The sequence below is a fragment of the Triturus cristatus genome, chromosome 3_2, assembly GCF_964204655.1.
Source record: "Triturus cristatus chromosome 3_2, aTriCri1.1, whole genome shotgun sequence".
Classification (NCBI taxonomy): domain Eukaryota; kingdom Metazoa; phylum Chordata; class Amphibia; order Caudata; family Salamandridae; genus Triturus; species Triturus cristatus.
In genome coordinates this window covers 197,146,589-197,165,159 of record NC_140584.1, presented here as the reverse complement: position 1 = coordinate 197,165,159, position 18,571 = coordinate 197,146,589, and the positions used below count along the sequence as shown (strand labels likewise).

The window sequence follows — 18,571 nt, the reverse complement described above, 5'->3', positions numbered from 1 at the left end:
CTCTCCATAACGAAGCATCTGTCCAGTGGGCGAGCTGCATGATGGGCAGGTGCATTGCAACTGTGCTACTGAAACGGGCAGCACATTTCACCTTGAAAGCGCCGTTTAAAGAACATACAAGCAACCACCATCGCGTGCCACTTTCGGGCAGTCCTACAAATGAATATGGCATTGCCACTTTTAATGGAAACTCAAATGGTTCTACAGATACTTGTACCAGATGCCTGAACACGAGGAAGGATGCTAACTGCAATTATAAAACTGCATTATGATTGCTCATGATTATGATGCTCATGCTAGGGCAAGTAACAAAACATCCAGTTCCTGTTATTTCAGCTCCTCCTCCCTTCTCAAAATTGTTCAACGACCTGGATCCATTTCAATTGTAGGCAGTAATTTATATTAAAATGGTACAAAAACAATTTAACTGTCGATAACAACTGCGCAAATTCCATCCAAAAGCGATTGTTTTACCCCATAAATGCAACAGAGAGGAAATAGGTTATTGCCATTGGATTAATAATGCCAAGCTCCCCCTCAGATAGAGGTTGGCTATATTCATTCAGTTATTTAATTTACCTTCTTTCTACCAACGGCAATGGGTTGTGTTTAAAAGCAAACGTAAAACTTCAGGATGCTGCATCTGCTAACTGCCCACAAAGTGGCTGTTGGTGGCATGTCCCCGCTACAAACAGACAGAGATGAATATAGTGAGGTGTGTATTCCATTCAAACACACGCCTCATTTCTTGCCTCAAAGCATGCATTGTATTCTCATGGGAGGATAGGATGCAGCTTTTGCAAAGATGGAATGGCACAAATGCCTTTGACGCTTGGGAGATTTTTTCTCTTGATTTCTGCATTTTCACACATGCGTCAACTGTTGAAGAAACTAACTTTCTGTCAGTTTAATTCTTGTGACTTGTTGCTCGCATCATCTCCCAGCGTTTGTGTTCCTCCGTAGTTCTGTCTCGTGCTGCGAGCCACCTTGGCTGGATCAGTGTGGTTTGTTTTGCTGAACAAATGCAACAAGGATTTCACTTTACTGTCTTAGACAGAAAGGAGCTTCTGAATCCGCCTATGCAATGTTTTAATGTAGCCACCATTAATTCACCCTTCTATTCCCATTATGCCATTGGCTCATTGCAGCTGCCGTTCTTTACATACTATAACCTCGTTTACAAAATCATGTAATTATGTGCATTGATCACCGTAACATCTTCTTGACTGCTTAATGAAAATAAAACATTGTATTGTATTGTACTACATACAGCACTTATATATCGGTTACTATCACTATGTGGGGGGTGCTGAAGCACTTGCCTATATGGATAACACGCTACACCATGTAGGGTGTGGGGTTGGAAGGATGGTGCCTTTCTATATCATGTATAGTGGGCCTCACTTTACCCTTATTGCAGTTCAGAAGTCTCCATATACTCCTCCAAATTTCTCTTTCATGCTATCTTTCACTCACTGCAAGACCAACTGGCTTGTTTAATATACCATGACTAGTATAACAGTCAAACCTTTTAAACTTTAGCTATAAAAAGTTCAATAACCTATGAAAGTGAAGAGGTGTAAAAGAGCAAATTGTTGGGAAAACTAAAATACAAACTCATATGTAGTTATTGTTTGGAAAGCATTTGATTTATCCACCGCTGCTCTAAGTTCCCCCAAGCAAGTTTCTGAACCTTTCTGGGTTTTTTGTCTAAATGCACACAAGAATCATGCATTGTAATAAATCTGTTGTTTCTGTGTGGTCAACCCCGATTTTTCACGTTTTGCTGGCCCCTATATTTTTGCTGGTTTTAGAACTCTGAAATACCTGTGTTCACCTTTAAATATTATAGAATTGGCATTTTCCCAACAGGTGTATTTGACTTACCTATAAGTCCCTAGTATATGTACAAAATGTACCCAGGGTCTGTAAATTGAATGCCACTAAATGGACTGCAGCACCTATTGCACAATCCACTAATTGAAATTTCAAACATGGCTTGGGCCTACCACTGTAGCTGGACTGTGAAGTTTAAACACTGCGCTGTGGCCTGTCAAAATAAAGCCCTTTGACGGGTCAAAACCATCCTTTTAAATATTAAAAAGGCACTCCTATATAGGCCTTATTGCCCACAAGGCATGGTGCATAGTATTTACAAGTAGGATATGTAGAAATGTTATTTAATGTTAGCATGTCCTTACAGTGACAAGCACTCAAAAGCCATTTTCACTGTGCAGGCCTTGCTGTCTTGTGCAGAAAACCAGAGTGCAGAGGTCTTCAGACTTTTTTGCCCTGAGCCCTCCTAAGCAAAATGTTTTGAAGTCAGCCCCTCTCCAAAATGTATGGCTAGGATATGGAGGCCAGGAGTTGCATGGCTGAGCGTAGGGAGCAGAGCTTATGAGATCATTTCAGTGGAATTTTTCTGTACCTCAAAATCCACACCAAAAACTCAGATTCATAAAAGTGCAAATATATATCAAACAAAAATGTAAATTGCCCAAACAACACTAGGCCTCATAATTGCGGTATTGTGCACCAAGGTTTCAATGCAAGTGCACCTGCTGCTTTATAGTAGATACAGCCCCGGGAAGCATGCGGTCTCCTCTGCCTCTTTCACCCTTTCCCTGCATGTCTGGCCATCACTTCAATCTTGAAACAGTCTCTGTCTCTTTCAGTAAACAATTAGCTACCATACGTCACCCTCTTTATGCAGTAAGGGTGCCCTCTGCCCTAACACTAACAAGGAAAATGAAACAAGGGCACAAACCCCCCTCATACCCATGTTGTAAAGGCAGACAGTAATATTTGTGATGCAGTGGACCCCTGACAGCCCTGTGGCCCCAGTGTCACTGCTCCTGCTTCTTTAATTATAGCTACTGCCTTGCGAAGCAGGCAGTCTCCTCTGCTCTTTGCTAAAAACAAGTGGTCCAGTACCTTTCTGCCATCTTTCTGAGACAGGACTAAGATATCTTGAAGCAGGCTGCTTCCTCTTCCAACTCCACTGGGAATCTCTGATAGACCTGAGGCCCAAAACAGGCTGTCTGCCACTTTCTATAAACAAAATAAGGGGAAATAGCGTCTTCTCGCTGCGTGACCCTGTGATAGCGCCTTCTCACTGCTTGACCCTGTGATAGCGCCTTCTCACTGGGTGACCCTGTGCATGACCCTGTGATAGCGCCTTCTCGCTGCGTGACCCTTTGATAGCGCCTTCTCACTGCATGACCCATGAAAGCACCTTCTCGCTTATATTCCCACGTTAGAGTGTTTGCAGTATGCCAATGCTTTGTAATGGAACCGAGTGCCAGTTTGTTTGTTGAAGTCTGCGTCCCTCTGCGATTCTGAGAGGTTCTTTAGGCGTATGTTATGCACTGGGCTCGGGTGAACAGAACTGTGAATGTGTTAAAGAAAGCTGGTACTGTGCAGATATTAAGGCGGGGGTCCTTTATACCAGCGGCAGCCGCGGAGACTCCGGGGCGAGGTGGCCGCACCGACGGTTAGTGGAGTAACAGTGTGTGTCAGGACGGACAGGTCGAGTAAGCAAGGGGATGGAGGAACAACGAGGGGTGGGGTGCCAGCATCTACCTCCCATGCAGATGGCTGTCCCAGAGAGGTTTACTTTGAACGGCACCTGCAGCAGTGCCTGCCTGTAACCGTGAAGTAGTATGCTTTTATCTGTGCCTGCGTGCTGTTTGTTTAGAATTGTGTTTAATATTCATGCAGTTTGATTATTGTTTGTCAGATGTAAATAAAATATCCACCGGTTGTCGCACCTTTATTCAAAAGTTGATTGACAGTTCTTCTCAGACCCCTTCTGCTTGAAGAATTTGTGTTTCAATTCCAATAACATAACAGCATAATTAAAGACCTACTGTTCTCAAAGCACAGTGTCTGCCTCTAGCTTTCTGCTCTGTATTAAAACCCTCCAAGCCCTGGAAAATTGTCTTTAAATGCCATCATGTTAAGTTTAATATGCCCAACAAAACCATTCAGACCACTTCAGGACAGTGAGTACTAGGTGGGGCCAGAATGCAGTTGGCAGCTCGCCAGCTGATTTACGTCTTGCAAATGGAACTTTGGGTTTTCTGTTTATTTTACATTATCTTGGCAATAAGCCTCTTGGACTGGCGTTATCTCTGGTCTTCTGTATACAGGTTCCTGTACGATCCCCGAGTACTGTAGGTAATTAGCTCTCCTAGACGCTGGTGTGCAGATGTTTGCTAATGCAGCATTGGAGCGTCTGCAAGTGTGTGTGGAGGAAAACAACTTGTTGCCCATCGAACAGTCTTCTTACCGAGCAAAGTAGACTTCCAGACTTGTTATTACAGTACTTTAGGTGGCACTGGAAATAAAGTTTTTTTTAAAAGGTAGCCAATTAGCAACGCCTCATTTGTCTATGCATCAGAACTGGCATATCTGATGGCCAACTTTGTGGCATAAACCAGCAGCCCTCCAAATACCGGTTGGTGGTCGTGAACTCTTTGATGCAGCATACACTGGAACCTGGATCGAGAGGCTGATGGGAGCAGATGAGGATCTAACTAGCCAAGTTAACAATGCAAATGTTGTAAAACAGGTGCCCGTTGGCATTACTGCTTTCTTATCATTCATATTCACGACTTTCCACCCATTTTGCAAAGTGATAAAAAATGTTCCCCCGTTATGAGGTCCATCTGCCCCTTTATACGCCGATGTCATTTTGGATCTTATCCAAACAGGCCAACAATGGGAGTTAAAACACTTGGAATATTCTGCAGGCCTGCACTTCTTGAAGGTGATCAACTCCAAGAACCAAAGTCAGGGTGTATAGGGCCAAAAGCGGGCTAGTTTTCCTTGGAGTTTAGAGTGCAAACACTAGAAAACGCATGTTTTGTCATGTTTCTATGTGTAGTAATGTCCCAAAACATGGATTTCACCTCCACGAAGATCAATTAAGCACAAAAGGAATAAATCATTGTGGAGGATAAATAATGTTTTTTATCATTTGAAACAAAAGAACAAAATTAAATAACTTCTACAGGTGTACAATATAAAGCCTCACCCGGCTCTCTTATATGGTTGAAATGTGTCTCTTTACGGTGGTCATTTAAAAAAAATCAAGTACAGGGGTATTCTTAACGTCATTGTGTTTGATTTGCAAAAGACAGCGTGGGATTTTTTTATTTAAATAAAGCATCAGTTGCTACCCTCCCATGTAGGAGTATAATTTCCTAGGATGCTGAAATACCTAACATATAAAAAGATTTGAGGTCAGAACATCTGGGGTGGGGAGGTCACGTCAGTCATTTGCTGTCTCATGTAAAATAAAACATTAAAAAGTTGTTTATTAGCAGGTGAGCTCAGACTCCATTTTGCAACAAAATGCCCAAACGGTATGCCAATATATAGTAAAACGTTCCTTGGGAAATTCTACAGTGCAGAATTGCGACCACAGATGTGCGAAATAAAAACAATGGCATGGGCATGGACAATCAACTCACCAGTTGAGTGATTTGTTTTCTAAGATGACAAACACCTGGAGAACCTGGTAAACAGGCAATTAAGGCGCTTGTGCGCGCACATCAAGTTAGCAGAAACCGTGAGGAGCATACCAGGTGGCTCCCATTCGAATTAAGTCTACAGAGAACTTGGAGCGAAGTATTCTTGGAGGGTTCGAAGTGCGCTGGTTTCACAGGCAGGGGCAGATGTTGGGGAAGCAGTGTGTCGGGGAGATTAGAAGCTTGCAAGTAGATATCAGAATACTAGATTTGATCGTGTCGAGATCCCTGCGGACTGCACTTTGAGATCAACGCTGGAATAGAACTGAAGGTTGTGCTCAGTACCAAGAGCTGCTGCTGATGTACAGATATGTTTTCACGGTAATGACTGCCATAACTCAGCCATGTAACAACTGTTTGCATCACGCATTTCGACTTTTTGTGCCTTGTACAAGTTCCGGTCTCTGGGCACACTTTCTGTACATCTGCTTGTGTTCTCTTGATATTTCCTTCAGTCACTTGAAGTGAAAAAACAGAGTTAGGTATAGCAGAATATATTAGCCCCAAAGGTTATGATGAACATTCACAGTGCTTGTTCACTGCATGGAAAGTGCACGCGCAGAGAGTCGGCGAGGTCATTTGTTAAAGGAGTCCAGTGCAGCACCACATTTTTAGTCCTATTGGTTCGATTCCAAGTCCCTCACTCCTCGACAAGGGTGTATTAGCACTAGTCAGTTACAACACACAGAATGAACACGTGCCTAGGTGTGGGTTTTGCCAAGATGCAAGAGTGAACGGGCTGACTGCAATGGACAGACCTCTGCAACCTCGCACCTGCACAACATGTACGGCCTTTAATAAGAGACTCCAACTACGGCGCAAGACTTATGAGACTGCTCTGAACATCTGGATCGCGGCACAAGTCGGTTCTACCAGTAGAGCTGAAGCCGGGCTACGACGACATGTCTGTCTGTCTGCAGGCACGGGACGGATGGGAGGACAGCGACTTCAGAGTTGTCTCACACTTTCCTAGCACTAGCTTAAGTTTAAAGTACAGCCTCAAGGTGGTGCTGTTGCCACACTTTATAAATGTATTGTTAAAACACAAGAATAGTTAGGCGATTCTTTACAGATTCATGCAGGACATAAAAAAAAGAAGCGGCCGTGAAAGCGAAGGCCACGCTAATGAAAAGCTCACGCGAAGCGGCATTTTCGTTGCTATGACAACAAAAGCTTCGCAAGATGGTGCCGGACTGTCCACAGTCCGACGGACACGCGCATGCTGTTTGCTATGGACAAATGGCAACAGCAGCCATGTTTGTCCATGCAGACGCGTGCATGAAAGCCCTTGGCAGAATCGATTCGAAAAGGTACTCTCAATAGCGAGAGCAACGCATGCGCTGCTTTCGTCAGGCAAGACCTAAAAAAGGGTCCTATAAATGTCCCACCTCCCTAATGACTTGCATATTCACAGTGCTTTCTGTTCTAGGTTGGAACCTAGTAGCACTATAAATACACAAGTCATTATTCCCCACATCTGCAGTGATCATATTCACCAAATGAAATTGCATAACGTAAAATAATGTATTCCCAACCGATTAGCTTAACTTGCATTTATTTCTTATTTAAGGTTTCTGCATTATCGGATATGCAGTTAACTGAAAGTGAAAAACAAGACAGAAAAAACATGGCTAAAAGAAACAAAATGTTCTGTAGGTTAAGCTAATCGATTTCCCATATATTTTTTAAGCACTTCAAGGGTAGCATTTAAACGAAAAAACCCTTGAAACGTGCCAAATGAACAAAGTCGTGCTTCCAGGCCATCTTAATTTACAAGTACTTGCTGAGGCCTCCCTAGGAATGCAGCCAGGAACTCCAAAGGGGGCGTGCACTCGGTCTGAAGACCTCTGTAATACTGTATCTCAAAAATGGGACTAGCTTCAAAAATTATTAAACAACTATTTCTAATAGTTATTAAAATCCAATTCAATTGTAAAGTCGGATTTAATAAATATTTTTAAAAATGTAATTTTAGAAAGTTACCTTTCTCCTTCCTGAAGCTTCTGGAGGCTAAATTTGCATTTGCTCTCCCACTATTTTTAGTCAGTAATTAACAACTGAATTGGTGTGAAAAAGGTATGCAATGCATCCCAAGAGCAAAAAGTAGGCTGAACAGAACCAGCGGAGATGACTCCGCTAAAACTCTCAGAAAATCAGGGTTGGGGCTGTCAGCATCCTTTTGACATTAAAGTGTAAAATCCTACTTTAGAGTGAAAGTCTACTTGGCAGTTCTGCTGGCTTTACGAATTACGCTTTGGAGCGCAGTAGCAGCAGGATGCCAGGATACTTCTTGTGCATCTACTGAAAGTTGCTGAAGGACCTGCTTTGTCCCACCAGACTTTGGTCTCTTTGTTTGACATATAACATTGCGGACGCACTTGAAAGGAAGGGAAAAGGATGCCAAAACATTTCTTGTGTATCCACTGTCTGGTTGATGAAAACCCTACTTTTGTACTACTAGACTTCTGTTTATGGGTTTACTGGGGGTACAGTGGCTGCTTCAAAATAGATTTTGGTGTTAGATGCGGGAGGACACAAGAATTATCATAATACACTCCCCACATACATTTGGTGGCACATGCCCTTCACTGTCAAATCAATTGTTAAAATAAATGACTACAATAATAAGTTATTTATACTCAGTTTATTACACTTAAAGGTCAAATTATTTTGAAAGTAATCGAACTTAATTCGTTGTTTAATATGAAAAAACAAAAAATCATCCAAAACAGGATGATTGTTTCCTGTCCAGGGAGGATCTGGCCTTTCAGTTCGGGCTAGACTGTTCCCATGAGGCACAGGGTCAAGACTGATTTGCATATGACTGGGTCCAAACTGGGGTGGCATAGTGAGCAAAAGAACAATGGGTTTAACCCAGATCTGTGACTGGGGAGGAGTGGTCGAAAGGTTTCAGCACTCCTTCAATCATCTTGTTGTGTTTGCTATGTTTGCTCGCTGTGCCACTGGATTCAGGCTAGCCTGGCTGATGAGGGGTGAAACCCCCGAAACCGGTCCTAGGATGCTTGTTTCAAGTCAAAGAAGGACTTGGCCTGGCAGTTTGGTTTGGACCGTTCCCATGAGGAACAGGGTCAAGACTGATTTGCATATGGCTGGGTCCAAGCTGGGGTGGCATAGTGATCTACACTGGGAAATAGAACCTTTATTCTCAGCGGTCATCCATTTATATAGTTCAGGTCTCCATATTGACCTGCTATGGACACAGGAAGATCTACAGGCCAGAGCAGTGGAAAGCTTGACTGATAACAAGGCCAGGATGACGATACTGAAGGTGGATCTCACAGCCTTAAGACGATGCATGATTCTAAAAAAAGACACCCTAAATCACATGTTATGTTCCTTTTGTAAGAGCCTTAACCTGATCTAGCACTGCAACTCATAGGAGGACAGGGCATGGCCATATGGAAGAAAGCTGCCTCTTCCTACCGGCACTAAGGTCAAGGTTGTGGGTCACCTGGATAAAAGTTGGGTATGGGCCAGATTGTTAAATGTGTTCTGTATGTATAGTTAAATCTATGTAGTTTAAACTTTGCATTTCTCAAGAGCTTTGACACAAAATGTAATCCTGCAACCTAGATCTGTGAATTGTCAATTAATCCCACACCCAGCTAGGAGTCGCAGTGCCGCACGCTGAATGCCACAGGATACCTCCACTGGTGGATTTCCTATCACTCAGCAGCCACTACCAAGCAGACAAACTGACTCAGTTCAGTCCAGCTCAAGATGTGACTCGACCCAATCCGAGCTGAGTGCGGGATTAATTGACCTTTGAGGCCCTAGTGCCAGTACTCTTTACATAGTGCGGGATTAATTGACCCTTAAGGCCCCCATGCCAGTCCTCCACTAACACTTGCCTCAATTTACCTTTTCTGCACAGGCATTTCTTCTCTCAGGCACATATTTTAAGTCCTGATGATGGTCCACATATCCAAATGAGGGATAGAAACATCATGGACCATAAAGTACCATGACTATTCCAAATGTGATTTATTAATGATATGAATAGCATAGGTACTGAAAAAATATGTGGTGCTAATTCAGTATTTATATAATCACACTGCAAATGTCTGAGTTTTCGTTTACTTGATTTTTTAGTTTTTCTTGTTTTCCTTCTAAAGCCACAATGGCTTTGTGTGTTTTTTTATATATTAAAATTATTGAGTATATGATCCTATTTCCAGCCAAACAAAAAGTCCTGTTTCTGGGAAAATCCTTCTTCTTCCACTCCCCAGAAGAGGCCTGGACGTGACTGGAGAGGCGGCCACGAAACCTGCCCGACCCCACGGGCGACACAGAACGCCAAACAACTCGATAACAAGGTCCTAGGACAAAGACCGGACAGTGGTCACAGCGGAGGCGGATTCGCAAAGCCACTTCCTCTGGATGGGAGACCCCATACCCGAAAAGAGCACAGAGGAGAGGTGGACACTGGTCGTCCTATACAGAGGGATGTGAACATCAAACACCCCACCCTCCTCATAATAACTCCTCTCACAGGACCCCACGAACATGACTGAGTGGATTGGACTCTTCCTCTGAGGTGGAAAGCACTCATCCTTTGGTACAGGAAATTATGGCACTGGAACAGGACTCGCTGAATATGAACCCACCAACACGAATTCAAGATCTAAATTTGGAGCGTCAAATACTGGAAGTGGCAACTGAATAGGCTAGAAAGTTGCTGTAACCGGATGACGAGACCCCACTCCCACCCCTGCAAGTATGTAGGCCACCCTGGACAGGATCATCTATTGGACTCCACTGAGTGTTTTCGCTCTTTTATTCTTTCATCTTTCCTTATCCCTTTCCCTGTTCTCCATCCTATTACTTTCCCTCTTCGCTGGCCCCCGCTCTCTCCTAATTTTCCCTTTTTTATCCCTCATGCCTAGTCCCTTAGAGTGATTTGATTCTTATCTGTACTAGTTGTTAAGGGGAGGGCGACAGATCCCTAGGTTGGGCCCACAATGCGTTCCGCTTGTCTGTTGCCGAGGAGCACAGAAGTGGGAATGGGGGGTGGGATGAGGCGTGTGGCCAAATAGTTGAAAATGTTTGTTTCAAATTGTTATTTTTGTTTTTAACCTGCCGATCACGGTGCAATGAGTACACAAAGGGAATATCCCAAGCAGGGGGGTGAAGGGGGGGGGGGGGGGGGATACACATGGTGACATCCTGGAGTAATGAGCACTACTGTTCAGAACCCTCAGCAGCCATCTGTCTTCACCTGGAATGTAAAAGGGATGGGTAGCAAGCTTAGGGGAGGGCTAGCGGCTGTCTATCTTAAATATCTTAAACCTGACGTAGCCCTGTTGCAAGACACCCATCTAAAAGGTATCCTCTGTCACTTCTTGGCCCGAGGGGCATATGTCACATTGGCACAGGCTGGCTTCACGTCCGGATCCCGTGGGGTCGCAATTTAAATCCAGAAATCAACCCCTTCCATGTACAGAAATCCTAGCTTGACCCCCTAGGGATGTATGCTGCAGTACAGGGACTTTGGGGAAAGACTCAATGTCACCTTGATCAGTGCCTATGCCCCCCCAACTCCAATCATACACCTTAGACAAACTCACCAGCATCCTCCTTGAAGCCAAATCCTCTCTGCACATTCTAGGGGGAGACTTCAACGATGTGATGTCCGCAGACCTAGACAGATCTGGAGAGAATTCTATCCCGGGAAGACTTACACCCATAGCTCAATTCACAGGCACTCTGGGACTTACTGACTTATGGAGAAGACTTCATACCCAAGACCAAAGCTACTCTTATTACTCCAATTCCCACAAAGTCTACTCCAGGCTTGATTATATTTTTACGCCTGTGGGTGAAGTGGGTACGATAAACAATGCTGAATATTTAGCAAGAGGCCTCTCCGACCATTTCCCGCTCCGGTTAACGTTTAGGCAGAAACCCCGTGAAGCTCACAGTGTGTGGAGGCTGAACGCCTAGGAACTAAGAGACGCTTCCACATTACGAGAAGATCGCAAGAATCAGAACTCTACTTTTTAGACCTTAGAGACTCAGTTGACTCAACCGCCACGCTATGGGAGACATATACAGCTGTCATGTGTGGCAGGGTCCAAAACATCATTGCTTTCAATAAAAGAAAAGCAACCAGAGAAGTAGGTAAACTAGAACAGAGGCTGTTAAAAGCAGAGGCACAACATTTCCTTCAACCTAGCCCCTTATTGCGGAGATGTATCGACACCCTGCGTACTGAATATATCGACCTTGCCACTGACGCAGTACGTCACCATATGCTAGTCACACAACATCATCTTTACAGTAGGCGATAAAGCAGTGATATTGTTGCCTGGCTGAGCTGCAGGGAAATAGAAGGTAGATGGATCTCCCAGATACACAAGATGCAGAAGGCACACTCTACTCCACCGATGGAGAGATTATGAGAACATTTGCTAAATATAATGCAGCCCTCTATGATGAACAACCTCTGGCAAATATTGACCAAATCAATGATCATCTCAAGGAGACCCCCTCCCAACTCAGCCCAGTGAAGGCCGTGAATCCCTAGACGCAGATATTACCTTAGAGGAAGTTCAAAATGCTATTGCTCTATTAAATCCTGGTAAAACTCTGGGATCAAATGGTCTTCCAGCAGAATTTTTAAAGAAGCAAGTGGATTCGCTAACTCTGCATCTATTAAAACTATACCTCAGAGCATGCGAAGACAGTATGCTTCCGACTGATCTGCGCGGAGCCACAATAGTGGTTATACATAATGTTGGGAACCCCCCCCCCACACTTCCTGTGGCTCTTATCGCCCGATTTTCTTGCTCAGTATAGAAACCAAAGTCCTAACTACCATTCTGGCCACCAGACTCTTAGCAGTGATCACCCCACTGACACACACTGACCAATCAGGCTTCATGCCGAAGCGCTCCACCAGGGGGAACCTACGCAGACTCCATAACTGGATGGCAACTATTCTTAACAGAAAAGACCCTCATCTTTTTATATCACTTGACATAGAGAAGTCCTTTGATGCAATCCTCTGGCCCTTCATGACTCGGATCCTGCTGAAACTGGGATTTGGCCCAGTATTCAGAGAGTGGGTAAACCTACTCTATACCGGGCTGACAGCTGACATGAGGGTCAATGGTAGCTGTCTCCCGAGTTCCCTATTAAGAGGGAAACCTGTCACGGCTGTCCCCTTTCCTTGCTCCTCTTCGCCCTGACCTTGGAAGCACTAGCAAGCCTGATCAGAGCTCACTCTGAGGTCAAGGGGATCCACATAAACGGTTCTCCCATCTTGGAGGAAAAAATCTCCTTATATGCAGATGCTATCCTACTTTATCTCTCCCACCCCAAAGTCTTGATTCCAACAATTCTACTTAGTAGGGGGAGTCTTAATGCCCTTGTCCTCCCTCTAGAGGGAATTTCAACTCCACTATCACCAATACTATTGATACATGCAACTTGCACATGCATGGAAACCTGAAAATATTTCCCCAGAGCTCCCAGAATTTGCTCCCATAGAGGGAAGGCTTTTACTAGAGGAGCTGAAAGAAAAAGCAGTGGTGTACACTTATAAAACCATAGCAATAATATGCCCAATACACTCCTAAAATTGAGAGCTACTTGGGAAACTGATGTTGGTAAATTCGAAGATCTTGACTGGGAGGCGGCATTGATGTTCCCGAGAGAAGTGGTAATTAGAGCCTGCCTGCGTCTTATCCAATACAAAACTTTACAATGGATTTATTATGATAGCGTTCGATTGCCTAAAATCGGCAGAGGAGCCTCACCGGCTTGTTTTTGAAGCGGGGGGGGGGGGGGGGGGGGATACTTCATCCACACTCTATGGTCGTGCTCACCCATATAGACATATTGGTACCGAGTGCTCTTGGAACTCAGCATTATCCTGGGGGTGCAGATACCGGAATACCATAAATATGCCCTTTTGGGGATAACCAACGATTTTGATGTTACACTGATGAAACTCTTGTTGTGTAATTTAGGGTTGATGATAGCCAAATGAGACCTAGCTAAGCGATGGGTAGGTCCCAGAGAGGCCAACTCTGGCTGAATGGATAAGGGGTATGGATCTGTTTATGGAAGCCGAAAGAGTAACATATCACATTAGGGGATGCTTATGCAAATTCTATAAAATATGGGAGGCATGGTTGGACTACTATGGACTGTCTGAAGCTATTGATATTGCTGCAGGGCCTTCTTTTTAACTATGTTTTATGACCTGCGTTGATTCATTTTTTTGTACCAGCTGCGACAGTGTTAATGTCTCAGCTACTGCTCTAATTGTCTAATAATGCTAGTACTTGATGTATTGTGGTCCTATCACCATGTTCTTTTGTTTAATGGGAGTACCGATCAGTACCCCTTTCTGTTATCTCTCATAAAAACCAAAATAATATATATTTTTTTAAACAATGTATGTATGTATGTATTAGATATTCATTGAGCGCATATATCACCCGTAGGTCTCATAGCTCTAGCTCAAAACAGAAATCTAGGGAGGGTAGAGCAGAGCGTTAGAATAGCCACGTTGTAAGGGCTTTGCGGAATTTTTTGTGGTCAGTTTCCAGGCGGAGCTGTACAGGCAGTGCATTCCATAGCTCAGGCGCAGTTCTATAGAAGAATCTGCAACCGTTCTTTACAGTGCGGACCTTGGGAATGGTTAAGAAATGTTTGCTGTTAGAGCGGAGGGTTCTAACTGGCTGGTATTTGGTAAGTTTCTTTGCTAGATAGATTGGTCCATTATTGTTGAGTGTTTTATGTACCAAGCAACAGAGTTTAAAGTTAATCCTCTTTCTGATAGGGAGCCAGTGGAGAGTCTTTAGACTGGGAGCCGATGGAGAGCGTGGCGAGATTTAAGACTAGCCTTGCCGCGGTGTTCTGCAGAACCTGAAGCTTGGACAAAAGCTTTTTGTTTATGGATGCAAACAGCGTGTTACCATAGTCCAAGCGATTGATGATTAATCCCTGGACAAGGGGCATACGAGAGCAAAGGAGAATCCATTTAAAATGTTTCCTGAGGGATCGCATTAGGCCGTAGCATGTACGTACTACGGAGTTTCCGTGGTCGGCCATGGAGAGTTTATTGTCCATTACCACTCCTAAATTGCGGACTGCTGTCTTGGGCGGGGGGCACGGCCCGAGTGAGGACGGCCACCAGTCGGAGGACCAAATGTGTTGAGCATCACCAAAGAGCATGAGCTCTGTCTTGCTCGCATTGAGCAATAGATGGTTGTTTGACATCCAGTCGTTAACAGTTGACATACACAGTTTAAATCTTTGTTGCGTATCGGTGTGATCAGGACTGAGAGTGATTAATAATTGTGTGTCGTCGGCGTAGGACACAGTATCAAAACCACGGGGTTTCATTATTTTAGCCAAAGGCGACACGTATAGGTTAAAAAGTGTAGGGCTTAGAATTGATCCCTGGGGAACTCCCTTGTCAATCTGGCTTTTGGACTAGAAACCACCTATTTGTACCTTGGAGGACCGGTCCGTTAGGTAGCTCTTGATCCATTGTAAAGCGGGGCCCTCGACACCATACTCCCGTGGGCGCTCCAAGATGATGCCATGAGAGATGGTGTCAAAAGCGGCCGACAGATCAAGTAGGATCAAAATGGTGGATTGTCTGGCATCCAGAGAGAGCCTGATGTTATCGACCATTTCTACCAGAGCCGTTTCGGTGCTGTGATGAGACCGGAAACCCGGCTGAGATGGATCTAAGAGATTGTTACTTTCTAAATGTTTAGACAGTTGGTTATAAATCATTGATTCCATTACTTTGCCAAACAGGGGTAGGAGAGAGATTGGTCTGTAGTTAGAGAGTTGTTTGGGGTCAGCTGATGGCTTTTTCAAAATAGGTCTAACAATGGCTTCTTTCCAGTGTGAGGGTACTGTGGATTGTGATAGTGAAAGATTAAGAATTTTAGTTAGATTGGGAATAAGAGCTAGTCCAATCTTGGATAAAATCTGAGAGGATGCTGGGTCAGTCGGTGAGCCCGATTTCATCTTTCTTAATATAGCGGAGGTATCTGTTGAAGATTAAATGAACCATTGAGGAGGCTGTGTCTAAGTAATAGCTGGCCAGGAAGGCGTGTACACTTTAAATGGGAATGAGCGGTTCGATTTAACCTGACGACAAGCAAGGACCATTGATACACATCCCTGTACCAGTTGATATGATATGAACTATCCTTAATAATGCAACTGAGAAGATACATCTGTGATACATCTATGAAATAGGATTCCGCCAGCCATAACATCTAACATCCTGATAAGTGCATAAACAATAGGAGTATTGAAACTAAGACAATACAGTTCATAACTGGAAAATGACTCGGAAAAGAGGAGTCTTTAATAAATACATGTGTATGATCTACAGCTGGTGAAAGTAGGAATGAGAGGATCAAAATTTTGACTCCTCTAACTAAGAGTTGTTTACGACGTATGAATGAGAGTAGGCTTGGGTTCAGTTTTTGTAAAAGTTATTTTTGGTAATCAGATGTGTCTTATGAATATGTATATAATGTGAAACTGTATTGAATACATCACTTTTGTATTTTTTATATAAATTGAGGCCTTTATCATTTGCATGGTGTGGTTTGGCATTGCAGCTGTTGCCACACAATTATGTAAGAACACCAGGAGAGGGGCTTTGGCTCTGCCCACTTGTTGGGAGCCAGTTGTACGTTTTGATTGGGCAGACATTGTGTGCGTCCACCAATATTGCTTGCTCTCCACACAGCTGTGATTATTTTATTCATCCAGCTGCCAGAGGTTACACTGTCATGGGCACACACATGCTATTAAACTGTCTTAGATAACTTGATAATTTATGGGGGTTTTCTCTGGCACAAGCACAGATGGGAGGACAGTCAGTAACCTACATGGATTTTTAGGTCTGGCTTGACAGTGCAACTTACGCCTGGCCTTCTAACCCCCACAAATATTATTCAACAGTTCTTTGCTTCTACACAAATGCATATACATTCCCACCATATCTACTAGCAATACTTCACATTACCATACAACAATCTTTTAGAGCCAGACCTACTGACATTGTCAATGCTTATTTCATAGGAGTTCAATTACTGTGTTGTTTATTATGATAGATTTAATAGAGCCTAGTTATGTGAACTCTGAAGTGGCCAATCCTGTATTGGGTTCGGAAGTAGGGCAGGAACGGTTGTTAAGTTTTAGGTTTATGCTTAGGGATGATTTTAATACAGCCCTTGCTGTGATACCCCAGAGGGATCCCCTGAAAATATGTGATTTCACGGTAGTTGTGTTTTTTGAATAATGATGAATTTGCCATATTACCAGAACGTCCACCACAGAATGCATAATTTCTATACTTTCTACATAATTCCAGTTGCGGGAGTCGATAATAACGGAATAGAGAACAAATATATGCTCAGAAACTACTCACAGAATCAGAATAGAAACGACCATAGAGATAAGAAAAAAAGTCCAGCCCCGATTGTTTAATTAACAAATCACTGTATTCTGGGAGCTGTAGTTTTTTTTCCCATCAGACCCAAATAAGATGCTTAATTAGAAAGAAGTCTAAGCTAACAAATCTGCGTCTTTTCGGCGACATGCAAAAGTCTTGAGACCCCAGTAGGAAGGTGTGATCGGAGTCGTGAGATGGCGGCCAGGGAGAAAGCCTACATGACACCCCCTGGATCAAGCGACCTCCGAACTAGGCCTTACCTCCCGATGGAAGATCTTTAAACATCCGAGCGAACGCACTTTGTTTCCGTAGCTAAGCAACTGCTTTTAAACTGATTGACTTGGATATTGGGGCTGAACTGAAAGGGGCAGGGTTTTTGTAGCCATGCCTTTAAGCACCCTCCGATTGGTTGAAAAGGAACATGCTCGGAATATGATGTCCCGCCCATCACCAAGGAAACCGCCACTGCTGTTGCACAAAAAATGGAGGAGAAACACACCTCTCGCTCCGGAAGAGAGTATTCTGCTCCTGTACCGGAAGACTCCGCATTACTGCTCCGGAAGGAATTATTCAGCCATCGATTAGTCGCTGCCGTAGCCTGTGGCGTAGAGTTCGTGCAAACATTCGGGTTCCAGCGCATGAGAAGAAGCCTGGCAGGAGAAAGACCACTGTTCACAACATCATGTTCCCGCTACAGTCTAGGATGCCAGGGGGCAGACCGCAGGGGACACAGAGCAGAGGCGGGTGCGCCGGTGACTGCTGTCTGGCTCAACACGGTGGCCAGGGACGGTCCCACATGCAACGCGTGCTTTCTTCCAAAAGGCGCCAGAGTTATGGAGTCCGAGCTAACATTTCAGACTTGAGAGATGCTAAGCAGTAGCCAAGTTTTAAGTCTGCATAGCAGTGGCATTTTTATGGCACGATTGTGTGGCTTTTCAGCACATTACTTGTGACCCTTTGAGTAACACATCAAACAAAAAGGGGGGGGGGCGGCATATGCTCATCTAATGTATACATTTTAAATATGGCTCCTTTGATACACAGTACACGTGCTTTCCCTATGCTGCTGGATTTTCGGTTCTTTAAAAGCCTACGCTGTCGGTCAAGTGTGGCTTAGTCTTATCAATGGAAAGCTGGTTGTATTTCTCTTATCATGAGAGAGAGAGATGTGGAAGGGATAATGTGTGGAGCCATAAAAAGCCAAATCTGCACCTCCATTGCGCTCCAGCGGTGGATGTCGTAGGCAAGAGTGCTACAATTTTGCTGCATCTGTTCTACTGCCTGTGCACTGGTTTTACAGAACTGTCAAAGGTGGTCAGGCAGTGCAAGGTGAATAAATGTGGTAAAAGCAGTGGTCGACGTGCATAAATAAGGTATGGAAACTCTGATGCTTAATATAATAATTCCTATTTGTAGTGCTAACATATCACCCCTCCCCCACCAAAGGGTTTAATGGCGCTGGGGGCTGTCGGGGAGATTAAGTGAGCTATTGCCGAGAGTCACATAATGCTGAGCTTAGTTGCCGCCGGAGCAGAGGGCGAACTGTGGGTTCCATGCTTCCAGAGTCAGCCGCTTT

The 18,571-nt window shown here is 44.1% G+C and overlaps 1 protein-coding gene across 1 annotated transcript in view; it reads right to left on the bottom strand.

Moving 5' to 3' along the window:
- The window catches only part of FAIM (Fas apoptotic inhibitory molecule), a 108,916-nt gene extending 91,525 nt beyond the window's left edge, over window positions 1-17,391 (bottom strand). The window contains exon 1 of the mRNA XM_085647494.1: window positions 17,256-17,391. The gene's annotated coding sequence lies outside the window, so the exon portion shown is untranslated. The remainder of the gene's footprint in view (window positions 1-17,255) is intronic.
- Between the last annotated feature and the right edge of the window lie 1,180 nt (window positions 17,392-18,571).